The sequence below is a fragment of the Sus scrofa genome, chromosome 3 (assembly GCF_054392235.1).
Source record: "Sus scrofa isolate SSC_HxYL_T2T_F1_AM1 chromosome 3, Sscrofa_HxYL_maternal_Yorkshire_Landrace_v2.0, whole genome shotgun sequence".
Taxonomy (NCBI): domain Eukaryota; kingdom Metazoa; phylum Chordata; class Mammalia; order Artiodactyla; family Suidae; genus Sus; species Sus scrofa.
The window spans coordinates 13387528-13401103 of NC_139385.1; the positions used below are offsets into that span (position 1 = coordinate 13387528).

General features: G+C 46.9%; 1 long non-coding RNA gene across 3 annotated transcripts in view; it reads left to right on the plus strand.

Annotated features, from left to right (window-relative positions):
• Positions 1 to 210: 210 nt before the first annotated feature.
• Positions 211 to 13576, plus strand: part of LOC146404399 (uncharacterized) — an 87345-nt gene continuing 73979 nt past the window's right edge. Inside the window, exon 1 of one of the 3 annotated variants that reach the window (XR_014840374.1) lies at positions 211 to 382. This is a non-coding gene — a long non-coding RNA (uncharacterized LOC146404399). The remainder of the gene's footprint in view (positions 383 to 13576) is intronic. The other 2 variants (XR_014840375.1, XR_014840376.1) reach the window with 2 other exon arrangements.

The window sequence follows — 13576 nt, forward strand, 5'->3', positions numbered from 1 at the left end:
ACGAGTTCGGTTCAGAAGCAAAGGAAGTTTTATCCCTCCATCCAAGAACAGAGAAGTGCAGGTGCACTCTAGAACACACACACCTCCCGAGAGGGGCTGTGGGCAGAGCTGCTTTATAGGGATCTCACCATGGCGGGGGGGGGGGAGAAACAAGCGCAGTTCTCGCGGGAGGAGTTCTCGCAAGCAGAGTTCTCGCGCAGCTGTGCTGTCGGTGCAGTGCCTCGCGCAACGTCTCTGCACACGGCTCACCAACACGGTCTTGCGCTGAGGCATCCTCGAAGATTTTTTTTTAGGATCTCCAGTCTGAAGGGCCGGGTGCCAGGCCTCTGCCCAATGCACCCTATGAGCAAGTGAAACTAGACTAAGCACGAAGGAAACAAAGGTTAGATTTTATTTTGTTACCCAGGTTCCTACTGTTATTTCCTGGGAGTTGTTAATGGGCTTTGCTGGTGACATCCCCCTCCTCTGCCTTTCGTCCTGCTCGTCACTCATTAGAGGCACTGCTGGCTCAGGTCTGTCACCTGTAACTCCTTCCTGCTGGGTGCAGGCGTCGTCATCACCCTGGGCAGAGGAGAACTACCCCTTGGCCACCTTAAGTGTGTTTGGTTTCTCACCTGGCCCCGGCCCTAACTGTTCCCATCCCCGAGCGAGCGCTCTGTCTAACCTTTTGGACACCAGACAGTTTAAGATACTTGGCCCAAATATTAACAGGGAAATAATGGTCACATGTCAGATTTTTCCTAAAAATGAAAGTATCTAGGTCTTCTGCCTGTAGGCAAAAATGTGCCCTGCTGCTGTGGCCTGATTATCCCTGGCCACGCTTTTTGTTGTTTTTTGGAAGAGAAGTTCAGGGCAGAGAGAGGTCCAGGTAGTCCAGGGGTCTGTTGCCTCAGGTTGTCTCTCCAGAGTTTGCGGCTCAGGGGCCTCTTCCCTTGAGGAGGATGCACCCGCAGAATGATCCCCTGTAACTTCAGGGCAAGTCAGTAAGTGGGATCCATTAGCATTGAGCTGCTCTTGCAGGCGGCTGGTTTTCCAGGGTTTTGGATGCACCTAGACTCCGGGCCAGAAGGGCTTAGGTAGAGCCAACATCTGGTCACCATATTCCGTGCTGGTTTGCATGGTTTCTCCTACCTGGAGGGCACATTTGAGTTGTTCCATCTTGAGAGGGTTAATGTGTACCCTTCTCTCGGACTTGGGGAATGGGTCTATTGCACATAAGTTCAAATGCACTAAACTTTAATTTATCCTCATGTGGAGCAGGGCGATCAGAAGCAAATTAATTTTCTTGAGTTTCCTGACAGCTTAGTTAAGGCCGTTTTCAAGGTCTGATTGGATCGCTCTATTTTCCCTGGCGATTGAGCTCTCTAGGCTGCGTGCAAGGTCCATTTTATGCCCAGGGCACTGGTTAATCCCCTCGTCATTGAGACACAAAGGCTGGACCATTGTCATTTTGTAGGGATCCTGGGCACCCAAACCTGGGGATTGTTTCTTTTAGGAACGCCTTAGCCTCTTTAGCTGCAGTTTCAGTTCTAGCAGGGAATGTTTCCATCCACCCAGAAAATGTGTCTACTTGCACCAAGAGAGACCTAAAATTGTTGCATACTCTCTCAGCAAGACAGTGAAAGCAGGCTGCCAGTCTTCCAGGACATCTCCCTCTGGTCTGAATGGGCCTTATGTGGGGGTCTCTGTAGGGTCTGGTGTTGGGGGTGTTCATTGTGCAGATGGGGCCGGTCTCAACCATTCAACGGATGTTATCAGGAGTTACCATGACCTCAACCAACCTATGATACTGGGCTTCCCACCTGTAGTGAGTTCCTTGATGAGCCCCCCTGATGTCCTGATAAGCTGCAGTTTGGGGAAAGAAGTATTGACCATTACGGAGTTCCCATTGTGGCGCAGCGGAAAAGAATCCAACTAGGAACCATGAGGTTGTGAGTTCGATCCCTGGCCTTGCTCAGTGGGTTAAGGATCTGGCATAGTTGTGGCTGTGGCCAATAGCTGTAGGGAATGGAGCCCTATCCTGGGAACCTCCATATGCTGCGGGTGTGGCCCTAAAAAGCAAAAAAAAAAGTACTACCCATTTCATTAAACAGCCACCACTGGCTCCATTTTCAGGCCTTGTCTAATTCTTCCTTTGGTGAATAATTGGATGGTTCTGGCCTTCAAGGTGTCAGGAGCATGTGCCAATTACCAGTTCCAAGACTGCGTTTTTGGCAGTTGCGTCCGCCTTGTTTCCCTCTATTACCTCTGCATCCCCTTTTTTGGTATCCCCAACACTGCCACCTATTTCAGTTGGTTGGTTGGTTGGTTGGTTTTGAAGGGGTGGTTTTGGCCACACCTGTGGCATGCAGAAATTGCTGGGGGAGTGCCCGTCGTGGCACAGTGGTTATAGCGGTTAACGAATCCGACTAGGAACCATGAGGTTGCGGGTTCAGTCCCTGCCCTTGCTCAGTGGGTTAACGATCCGGCATTGCCATGAGCTGTGGTGTAGGTTGCAGATGTGGCTCGGATCCCGCGTTGCTGTGGCTCTGGTGTAGGCTGGTGGCTACAGTTCCGATTCGACCCCTAGCCTGGGAACTCCATATGCCGAAGGAGCGGCCCAAGAAATAGCAAAAAAGACAAAAGACAAAAGAAAAAAGAAATTGCTGGGCCAGGGTTCAAACCTGTACCACTGCAGTGACCACCCCAGATCTTTAACCCACTGCACTACCAAGGGAACACCCACTGCCACCTATTTTGGAAGCTGTACTGCTTCTAAGCATGTACTGTACAGACTTAAGCATGTTTCACCTGTTTTTTCTCTGCAGTAAGCCTACCTCTTTTCCCCCCAAATAGCCCCGTGTGCAGGTAGGACAGCAGACGTACACCAGAACTCTGTGTAAACATTTCAGACCATCCCTGTGAGGGCTATCTATTCCACTTTGGGGCAGAAGTCCTTGGGGGTAGGCTTCTTGCTTCTATGACTTGAGTCTGGGAGCGTACTGTGTTTCCTGCCTTTTCCCCTCTCATAAACCTTCTCCCATCTGTGAACCATTCCTCTTCTGTGTTTGGGAGGGGCTCACTTTCTAGGTGGGGGCAACTGGAATAGGTTGTGTCTGTGGTTTCTATACAGTCATGCTCCAGGGGCTCTGTTTCTGTGGGCATTATGGTGGCAGGATTTAACGTGTGACAGGTTTTATGGTAGCTGCTGGGTTGTCTAAAGCATAGCCTGAACTTGAATTGACCTGGGGGAGAGCCATTCTGTTCCTTTAGAATTTACTAAAGCCTGAATCTGGTGTAGGGGTCCATAGGGTGATTGGCTGATGAAATATTAACTTTTTTAGCCTCCTTTAGAAGAGCGGTAGTAGCTGCTACTGCCTTTAGGCAAGGAGACGATCCCTTAATGGTTTCATCTAATGTTCAGAGAAATAAGCAACCACATGAGTAAGGGGTCCCAGTTTTTGAGCTGACACCCCAACGGCTATTCCCCTGCTGTCATGAATGTAAAAGGTCAAAGGGTTTAGCGAAATCTGGGAGGGCTGGGACAGGGGCCTGAAGTAGTTCCTTTTTCAATGCTTGCAGGGCCCCTTAATATTCTGCATTCCTCTGAAAAAAATCATTATCCTTTCCTTTCAACCTTTCGTAGAACGACCTCCCTATTAGACAAGAGAGTTAGGGATCCAGATGCAGCAAAACCCAGCCATCCGCAGGAAATCCCTTAGCTACCTTCTAATTTTAGGACAAGTGGAGCTGCAAATGGACAAACTAGGTAGGTCACCCTAGTTTGTGACATTTAAGCTTTTTTCTTGGACATCTTAAATCCTTTATTAGCTAGATGGTTCAGAGCGGTTACAGTATTTTTATCAGAGGCCTCCTTCAGAGGGCTGGTGATCAGAATGTTGTCTACATACCAGAGGAGACATTGCCTCCTTAGCACAGTAGGCAGTGCATCTGTCTCATCCATAGCAGAGGAGGGTTCCTTCCTCCAGAGGTAGATCTTTTCAGTCTTTAGCTAAAGTTTCCCCAAAGATGATGGGGGAGTTTTTGAACATTTAGAGCAGGACTTTCCAGTAGTTTTGTTTTTTTTTGGGGGGGGGGTTGTCTTTTTTTAGGGCCGTACTGGCAGCACATGAAGGTTCCCAGGCTAAGGGTCAAATTGGAGCTAGAGCCGCCAGCCACAGACACAGCAGTACAGATCCAAGCCACATCTGTGACCTACACCACAGCTCATGGCAACACCAGAGCCCCAACCCACTGAGCAAGGCCAGGGGTTGAACCCTCATCCTCATGGATACTAGTCAGGCTCATTAAGCACCATGATGGAAACTCCTAGTGTTGTTGCTGTTATTGATTGTTTGGGTCTGACACTCAACAGCAAACATTTCTTGTGACACTGGGGCTGATGGAATACAGAAGAAGGCATCTTTTAAATCCAGTACAAAGTATCAGGTCCTTGTGGATAGCAGGGTATCAGCAGGGTGAGGGATTAGGGACACAGAGGGTATATCTTCAGTGGCTTCACTGACTGCCCTGATATTTTGTATTGGAATACAGTATGGTACCTTCACGGGGAGAATGTGGATATTACAGGCTGATCAGCATGGTTGAATGAGGCCCTGGTCAATTAGGTCCTGTAAAAACAGGAGCAGGGCCCAAGACAGCCTCCCGACAGAGAGGGTACTGTTTTCTATTGGGCCATGTAAATCTGGGATTGGGATGGACTATCTTGGAGCTGGCTCCTTCAGCTCACCCCATCCACCTCTGGTCCCAGACTTACGCCTGGGAGGTCACATTGCCATGTCCCATGAGATCTGTTCTCCGCCATTAACAAAACCATCTTGTGCTTTTTGTCTAAAGGGACACCACTTATTTACAACGCTTGTGACAGAATTTGCATGATCTGGTGTGCAGAACTGAGTAAGTGGTACACACATCTACTAAGAGTTCAACAGGCTTTCCCCCATGTCCAATGTCAGCTGGGGCCTTTGCGGGTCTATTGGAGTGTCAACTTAGGAGCCCTCTGGCCCCATCATTCTTCATCTGTTTGGACCATCTGCTATCAAGGGTAGGGGCCTGAGTTTGTCATTCTCTCTTGCAGTGTCACTCTTGTTTTACATATGGCTCACCGATTGGGTCCTAGTTTCCTTGGCTTGCTGTCCATCAGTGGGAGTTGAGTGCAGCTCCCACAGGGTCCAGAGTCTCTGTGGGCAGTTAGTCCAGATTCCCCATGCCAACCAGTGAACATTGGAGGGCAACAGCCAAGGGGCCTGTCTCTGGACCTTTTTATCCTCTGACTTTTCCTCCTCTACATCTCTCTTATTAAACACCCAGTAGGGAACCTCAACCAGACGAGAGGTAAGGGTATCTGGGTCTATTTCCAGTCCCTGAAGTCTATGCCTCATGTCCATGGCACTTTGGGAAACGAAACAGGAGCTCAGGACTGCATTCCCTTCCAATGACTCAGGGTCAGTGGCAGTACAGATTCTGAGGCATCCCCTGAGGCACTGCAGGAATGCAGAATGGTTTTCCTTTGGCTCCTGATTGATTTCCTTTATCTTATTCCAATTGACAGGTCTCTTTCCAGCTGCCTGAATTCCCTTTAGGGTCATATTTTTATAATGGGTCAGCCTCTGTCTTCTTCCCGCTTCTCCACTGTCTCAGTGGTGGTGGTCCCAGTTGGGTTCATTATCTGCAACTGCTTGAGTCTTCCTTCTGAAAATAGCATGACCTGCATTCTTTCTGTTCTTTGTCTGCTGCCTTTCTAGCTTTGGAAGAGAATGTGGCCTTTTCTGGTTGAGGAGGCTCTGGATGTCAGCCCAGGTGGGGTTGTGGCTATGAAAGATTTCCCTAATCAGATTCAGGAGTCCCTCTGGATCGGCCCTCAACCCCTCACTACAACTTTTCCAGTTACACAGATCAGAAGTGGCCAATGGGAGGTGTGTCTGGAGGAGCCCTCCTTCTCCATCAGGGACCTGCCTCAAAGGGGGTACTTTTCCTGATGGGTTCTTGGACCCTGGCTAGAAATTAGTCCTGCTTCATAAACTCGCTGGCCTGGGTTCTGGGGGTTGATGGGGGGTGGGGAATCTCATGCCTGTGGCCCAAATGGGGACATACAAAGGAAAAAGGTAGGGAGGCAGGAGGAGGAAGGCTGGGGAGGAGATCAAGAAGGTCCTCAGAGGAAGGGTCAAAAAAACGAGGCGTTTCCTAAGCACAGAAAGGGATTCACTTGCAACCCAGCCCCAGTGAGTGACATATATCTACTACAACTAGCATGCAGCACCATACTTCCAAAAGTATCATTATAATAACTGGTATTTAAGAGTAAGTATTTATGCAAAGAGTAAGATAGCTATTCTCTTAGGTAAACAATGCCAGTGTTTCCAAAACCTAATTATTCATCAGAATGCTTAGAACTTTGTGCAGGTCCCACAGGTGGAGATTCTGATTCAGTAGATTGGAGTCAAGGCCTTGGAATCTGTATTTCTCACAAATTCCCAGGTAATTAAAATACAGTCTTAAATCATTTGGAAACTATTGTTAAAACCCTGTCCATATACTTCTAGTCCACAGAACGCAAACACTGGCCTACATCAGTTTTACTCCTAAGGTCCAGGAAGTGGCCACATAAAGAATCCATCCTCATATTTTATAAATTGACTAAGAAAGACACTAAACTCAAGGAAAATTAATAGGTAATCATTAAATATGGTTCATCTATACAATGAACTGTTATGCAGCCATTTTTAATGTTCATGATAAAGAGGTTTTAATGGCATGGGAAAATACCTATTATATAATATCAAGGGAAAAAAGCATAATGCTTAATATTATGTTGTGTGTGTGTGTGTGTGTGTGTGTGTGTGTATAACGTGCTCTCAACCATGTAAAATAACTGCACATATAAGTGACAAAAGTAAGATTTAATGTGTGTGTTCCACACCTCCCCTTCTCCACCCACTCATGGAAGAGAAGCTGGGAAAAGGAGGAGGAAGATTTAAGCAAAGAAACCAAATCTGTCAACATAATAAAGAGCTGGGGGAGAGAAAGAGAAGTCAAGAGAAAAGACTTCAGTTACGAAAGAGAGAAAGTATCTTTTGAGAAGGGCGGCTGTCATTTATCATGATGGTCCCGTCAGGACCTCTTCGGGGAATTCTGGAATGTCAGTGATTCTCTTTTCCTTACTAGATACAAGAGAGAAACCATATGGACTAGGGCCAAGGTTTCTCAACCTCTGCACTAAGGACATTTTAGGCTGAATAATTGTTGTTGGGAACTGTCCTGTATATTCCTGGCCTCTGCCTACTACACACCTGTATCATCCTGCCCCTTCTCCCCAGTCGTATCAACCAAAACTGTCTCCTGGCTTTGCCACACTTACCCCCTGTTGAGAACCACTATCCTGGAAGTATCTGAGTTCCAACCTGGGCAGCATAGGTAGCACACCCTTCTGAGAACAGAGACAACACTGGGCAAGCAGAACTGAGAAATGGAGGCAGGAATAATAATAGGTCACATTGTTTCTGCCCAGAAAAATCCTCCCCTGAGACTAGACTTAATCCCAGCCTCTATAGGAGCTTATAAATCCTCCTCATTTGTTTTTGGTTAAGATAATGTAGGTTGAATTTTTCGTGGTTTGTATCAGAAATCGCCCACTCGGATGCCCTTAAAGTTTTTCAAGAGCGTCAAGGTTAATGGAGAAATAGGATAAAAGAATTGAAATCCCTAAAAACATCTTTAGCTGATTGGAAGGATGAATCATCCATCCAGAGTTCCAGATATTAAAATGGTCACCTGCTAGAAATTGAAATCCCAAGCTGGCACCATTTACAGGAGTGGGGTCCAAGTTCACAACCTCCTACAGGAGGCAGAAAGCATACACTGAGAATCCAATCTATACACTAGCCTAGAACACATGAAATTTGAAGGGCAAGCATGGGACCATTTGCTTGGGAAACTTCTGAAACCCAAGGTCATAGGTCACACCAAGAAAATCCATTTCCAGGAGTTCCCGCTGTGGCTCAGTGGTTAACAAATCTGACTAGGAACCATGAGGTTGCGGGTCCAATCCCTGGCCTCGCTCAGTGGGTTAAGGATCTGGTGTTGCCGTGAGCTGTGGTGTAGGTTGCAGACACAGCTCAGATCTGGCGTTGCTGTGGCTGTGGCATAGGCTGGTGGCTATAGCTCCAATTGGACCCCCAGCCTGGGAGCCTTCATATGCCACAAATGAGGCCCTAGAAAATACAAAACAAAAAAAAGAAAATCTGTTTCCATTTAAGATGTGCACTCAGGAAAAAAATTATTCCACATATTCTATGTCGATAGATATAGGGATCCTAAGTAAGTTGTGAGTTAGGCTTCCAAGGAGAATTTCTCAAAGGAAGTTGTCAAGAACTAGTTAGAGGACTCTTAAACCCCTCACTCAAATCAAGAAGGGTACTTGGATATTAGGGAACAATTTTTTTGGAAAGAATTGACCCATGTCACACAACAGAAAGTGAGAGATAGAGGAAGGTAAGGGCAGACAGCATGGACTAGTGTCTGACTCCCACCTGAGAAATCTAATGTGCAAAAAGCAGTCTGATAGATGCTCTGTGGACAGACGCTCTGGGATCATCCTGCCCTCCAGAATGTGATGGGGCAGAAGATGCATGTGTGTTTCCCATGTCCTGGATGTAGGCCACATGGAAGAGAGAGTTGACATAAGGTTCATCGACAGGTGGAACCAGACATACATATTTGAGATTATCCCTTCAATGTAAAATAAAGGCACATATAAAACCTTTTATTTTCTAAAAGAGAAAGATCGGCATGGGGCCTGTATAAGTTCATACCCAAAGGTAGTGGAAAGACTAGTCCAAATGAGGAATTTTAAAGGGTGGCAGAAATAAAAGTAAAATTGCTTTTTGATTACGTACTGTCAAAAGTAGCAGGTATCTTTACAAATCATATAAGGAAACTAATCCCCACAAGTGAGAGAGATAGCAAAGGCAACAAATCACAGAATGTACACCCTTAAGAAATTTAGATAGTGGATCAATCTTTTTTTTAAAATTCTTAAAATAACAAGGTTTTAATTTTTGGAGTTCCCATTGTGGCACAGCAGAAACAAATCCGACTAGGAACCATGAGGTTGCAGGTTCGATCCCTGGCCTCATTCAGTGGGTTAAGGATCTGGTATTGCCACGAGCTGTGGTGTAGGTCGAAGCAGCTGTTCAGATCCTGCATTGCTGTGGCTGTGGAATAGGCTGGCATCTGTAGCTACAATTGGACCCCTAGCCTGGAACCTCCAAATGCCTTGGGTGCGGCCCTAAAAAGCAAAATAAATAAATAACAAGGTTTCAATCTTTCAATATAAAGGAATAAAATTCATTAGATAAGACTGGACATTATTTTAAAAGAACAGGGACATTTGAAAAAAACTAACCAAAAAGAAGTTTGAAAATAAAAAATAGCCCATGAAATAAAAATAAATCAGAGAATAGGTTAGACAGACTAGACACTGGGAAAAAGAAATTTAGTGAACTAGAAGATAAATCTTAGGAAATTATCCAGAGCCTCTTTGCACTTATCAAAAATGCTGGCATCCATCCCATCAACAGAGGGTTTTCTCAAGATCTACTCTGCCGCTTGTTTCCCCTCAGACCCACCAGTTCATATCAACCAGGTCCCGTAACTGGAGCAGGGGGCTGTTTCCTCCCTTGGGCTGCTCTCTGATCTGATTGTAATTCTTGGTTAGAAGGAATGAGTGGTAAGACCTTAAGGAAAACAAGCCTCATCTTGTGAGGCTTTGCAGACTGGTAAGTAAGAGAAGGCTCCATTTCCTTAGCAAAGAAGAAATTCTACTTCTGCCAGCCTAGAGTTACAGCAGAATCTGGGGGCGCAAGATTCTGAGGCCTGTCTATCCAAATGCCCTAATGCCAGAACTCAGTCTTCTCTCAGGGCGCTGCCGTTGGCATAGGGGACTTGGTGAGATTGTGCTTTCAGTCTCTTTTGTAACATTTCTATCCTTACAATTGCTTCCTGAGCCTGGGTTTCAGCACTGTCTGCCCTGCAGCTGCAGGAGAGGAATCTCTTTAAAAACTGCCTTGGGGATTTTCTGATATTCACAGTGTGCCAGAGCTGACAGCTGAATTGAGCCTGCATTTTCTATTTTCAGGCCTCCTGTATCAGTCAGGGTTTGATCAGAAAAACAGAACCACTGGAAATGATCTCTAGATGATGGGATTTATTACAGGGGTTCAACCATGTGCAATTGTGGGAGCTGGTTATACAGACTACATACAGCTGTTGCCTCTGCATCCAGTGCTAAAGCTAAAGTAGGCCAGGCAGGCAGTCTGACCCAGGAGTCAGAGAAGCTGGAGGAGGTCTGGTGGGAGCTGGAAGAGCTGGGGGCTGGCAGCTGCTTCACACCCACAAAGTGAGCCAGCAGATCAGCAGCAACATCCGTGAGCTGCAGTAGCACCTGGCACCCTGCTCACCTTCTGCCCTGGTCTGAATGTTCATGACCCCCGTCCCCCAACTTCATATACTGAAACTCCTAATCATCAGTTGATGGCATTGGAAGGTGCTTAGGTCAGGAGGGTGCAGCCCTCATAAGCAGGATTAGATCTCTTACAAAGGAATGAATGAATCTCTAGTAAAAGGCCGTACAGAGCTCCCTAGCCCTTTCCACCATGTGCAGAGACAGTGGCCTGAAAGAGGGCCCTCACCAGACCATGCTGGCACCCTCTTCTTGGACTTCTGGCCTTTAACTGAGAAAAAGAAATCTCTATTTTCAAACTACCCAGCCTGTGATATTTTGTCATAGCAGCCTGACCAGACTAAGACACTTTCTTATCTTAAAATAAACAAGGTTACCTTCCAAAGTTCACATGAGGTCACATGGCCCAAGCAGAACCAGATTATGGAGGAAAGGGAATTCTGGGAGTTGTAGTTCCAGCTTAGCCTGGGTGACACCTAATATACCCACCACAGTTCCTAAAGTAGTTAACAGAAGTCAACTACAGGAGTTCCTGCTGTGGCTCAGTGGGTTAAGAATCCAGGAGTTCCCGTCGTGGCGAAGTGGTTAACGAATCCGACTAGGAACCATGAGGTTGCGGGTTCGGTCCCTGCCCTTGCTCAGCGGGTTAACGATCCGGCGTTGCCGTGAGCTGTGGTGTAGGTTGCAGACACGGCTCGGATCCCATGTTGCTGTGGCTCTGGCGTAGGCCAGTGGCTACAGCTCCGATTAGACCCCTAGCCTGGGAACCTCCATATGCCGCGGGAGCGGCCCAAGAAATAGCAAAAAGACTAAAAAAAAAAAAAAAAAAAAAAGAATCCAACTGCTGGGAGTTTCCGATGCAGCGCAGCAAAAGTGAATCCAACTAGGAGCCATGAGGTTGTGGGTGCTATTCCTGGCCTTGCCCAGTGGGTTGGGGATCTGGCGTTGCCATGAGCTATAGTGTAGGTCACAGATGCATCTTGGATCCTGCATTGCTGTGCCTGTGGTTGAGCCCAGCAGCTATAGCTCCAATTCAACCCCTAGCCTGGGAACACCCATATGCTGCAGGTGCAGCCCTAAAAAGGAAAACAAAAAAAGAAAGAAGAATCCAACTGCAACAGCTTGGGTCACTGCAGAGGTGTGGGTTCAATCCCCAGCCTGGCACAGTAGGTTAAAGGATCTGGCATTGCTGCAGCTGCAACCTGTGCTCAGATACAATCCCTGGCCCAGGAACTTGCAGATGCACATGTGGCCATTAAAAAAGAGAGAGAGAGAGAAATGTCAGCTACGATATTCATCATTACCATTGTTCCCGTATTGTTCAAGTGCTATAGCTACAGCATAAACAATGCTTTACACTCCATCTGCCCCTCAGGCCACTGAGAGTCTAGTTAATGGTGCTACTGGAAGTCAGGAGCCAGCATATCACTGACCCCCGGCAGTGGGGTCCCTATGGTCTGCTGACCAGAGAGTGATTCCAGTTGTAGCATCCACCCTGAAACTGCTTTCTAGACCATTTTGGCTTGAATTTCCCCTGGAAGACAGAACCGGGGATGGGGGCTTGTGTGCAGACAGCTAATTTGAGAGGAGATCCCAGGGATAGGAGTCGGGGGGTGCATTCAGGGGAGAAGGAAACAAGAATGAGGGTGAATTGTTGAGTTCCTCACCACTGAGGGAAAGCGGGGCTTGACCTGCCAGGATGTGGGAGAAGCCATGTAAAGTGCACCTCAGGGAGTTCCTTGTGGCACAGCAGGTTAAGGATCTGGCATTGTCACTGCAGTGGCTTGGGCTGCTGCTGTGGCGCCAGTTTGATCCCTGAATTTCCACATGGTGCAGGCATAGCCAAAAAAAAATTTTTTAATGTAAATAAAATGCACCTCATGGTTGTCCACAGGACATCCAAGGAGAGATGGATGAAGGGATTATTTACAGATAAAGGGAGTATGTATCTACCATCTCCCAACCAACGCTGTGCAGAGTTTGTGCCCTACTTTTCAAGAGGCGCATACATGAGGGGGGACTGTGGGCATCCCAATATCTGGAGCCCATAAAAACCCAGGACTGAAAGTGAAAGCTAGGCAGGACCACCGAGCCAGGAGCATCAGGTTCACCTGCACAGAGCTGGGGGCTGCAGCAGTGGCCAAAGTGAATGGTGAGGAACAAGGAGATGAAATGGGGCACGGTTGCTGCCCAAAACAAAGAAGAAGAGGAGAAGGAAAAAATAAGGGTCCACAGGGAAGACAGAAATACTGGAAGTCTTAGTCCCTTGATTAATGTCTGACCAGCTGGAAATCAGAGCTGCCACAGGCAGAGGATCAGTTTAACAAGCATGATCATGGACCCTCAGGCCAGTCCAGCTGCAGGCTGAAGACACATAGGAGATCAGGACTTGTCTCTATATACTCCTCCAAGAGTCTCCCCAAAGGAGCTCTCCCCATTGCTCTCCTAAATTATGCTAAACTCCTCTGAAGCCAAACTCCAAATGAAAGTGACCCATGTAAATGAAGGGTCATAAGGATAAGGGCAACTACCAGATGTCTAAAGGACCCAGTTATATACATTTTGTTGACTAAGAGCTAAGAGAGAAATAGAGAAAGAGACTAGTCCTGCTATGAAGCAAGGGCCAGGGAGCTTATAGAATGGGGGGGAATCTAAATGCCCTCTCCAGTGACTCATGCAAGAGCATTCCATCACAGCTTGGACTCTTCCCTGACATGTTCCCATTTTCAATTTGGCCTCTAAAAAACAGCTCAGATGGAAAGGAAGGGACACTGAGTGAGAATGGGTTTGTTTGAGAATACTGACCTATCACATAGTACAGCCCACTTGTGGAAAGAGATTCCTTTTTCTCCTGCAGCCACTTTAGAAATGTTTCCAGAGAGGACAACAGCTCCCACAAGAAGTGTAATCCTTATCAATGCAGCAAAGGGCTATCAAAGCAGCAAAGATCACATGGCTGTTAAGATAAAGGTTTAGTAGTTCCTGGGTGGGCTTATCAAGGTTTAGCAGTAAGGGAGTTTTGTTGCTTCGACTGCTTTTAAAAAGTTCATTGATTTGTAGCTAATACCAAGTTGTCATAGTTTCATGAGTAACAGCTTGTGGTTTACAGAATCAAAG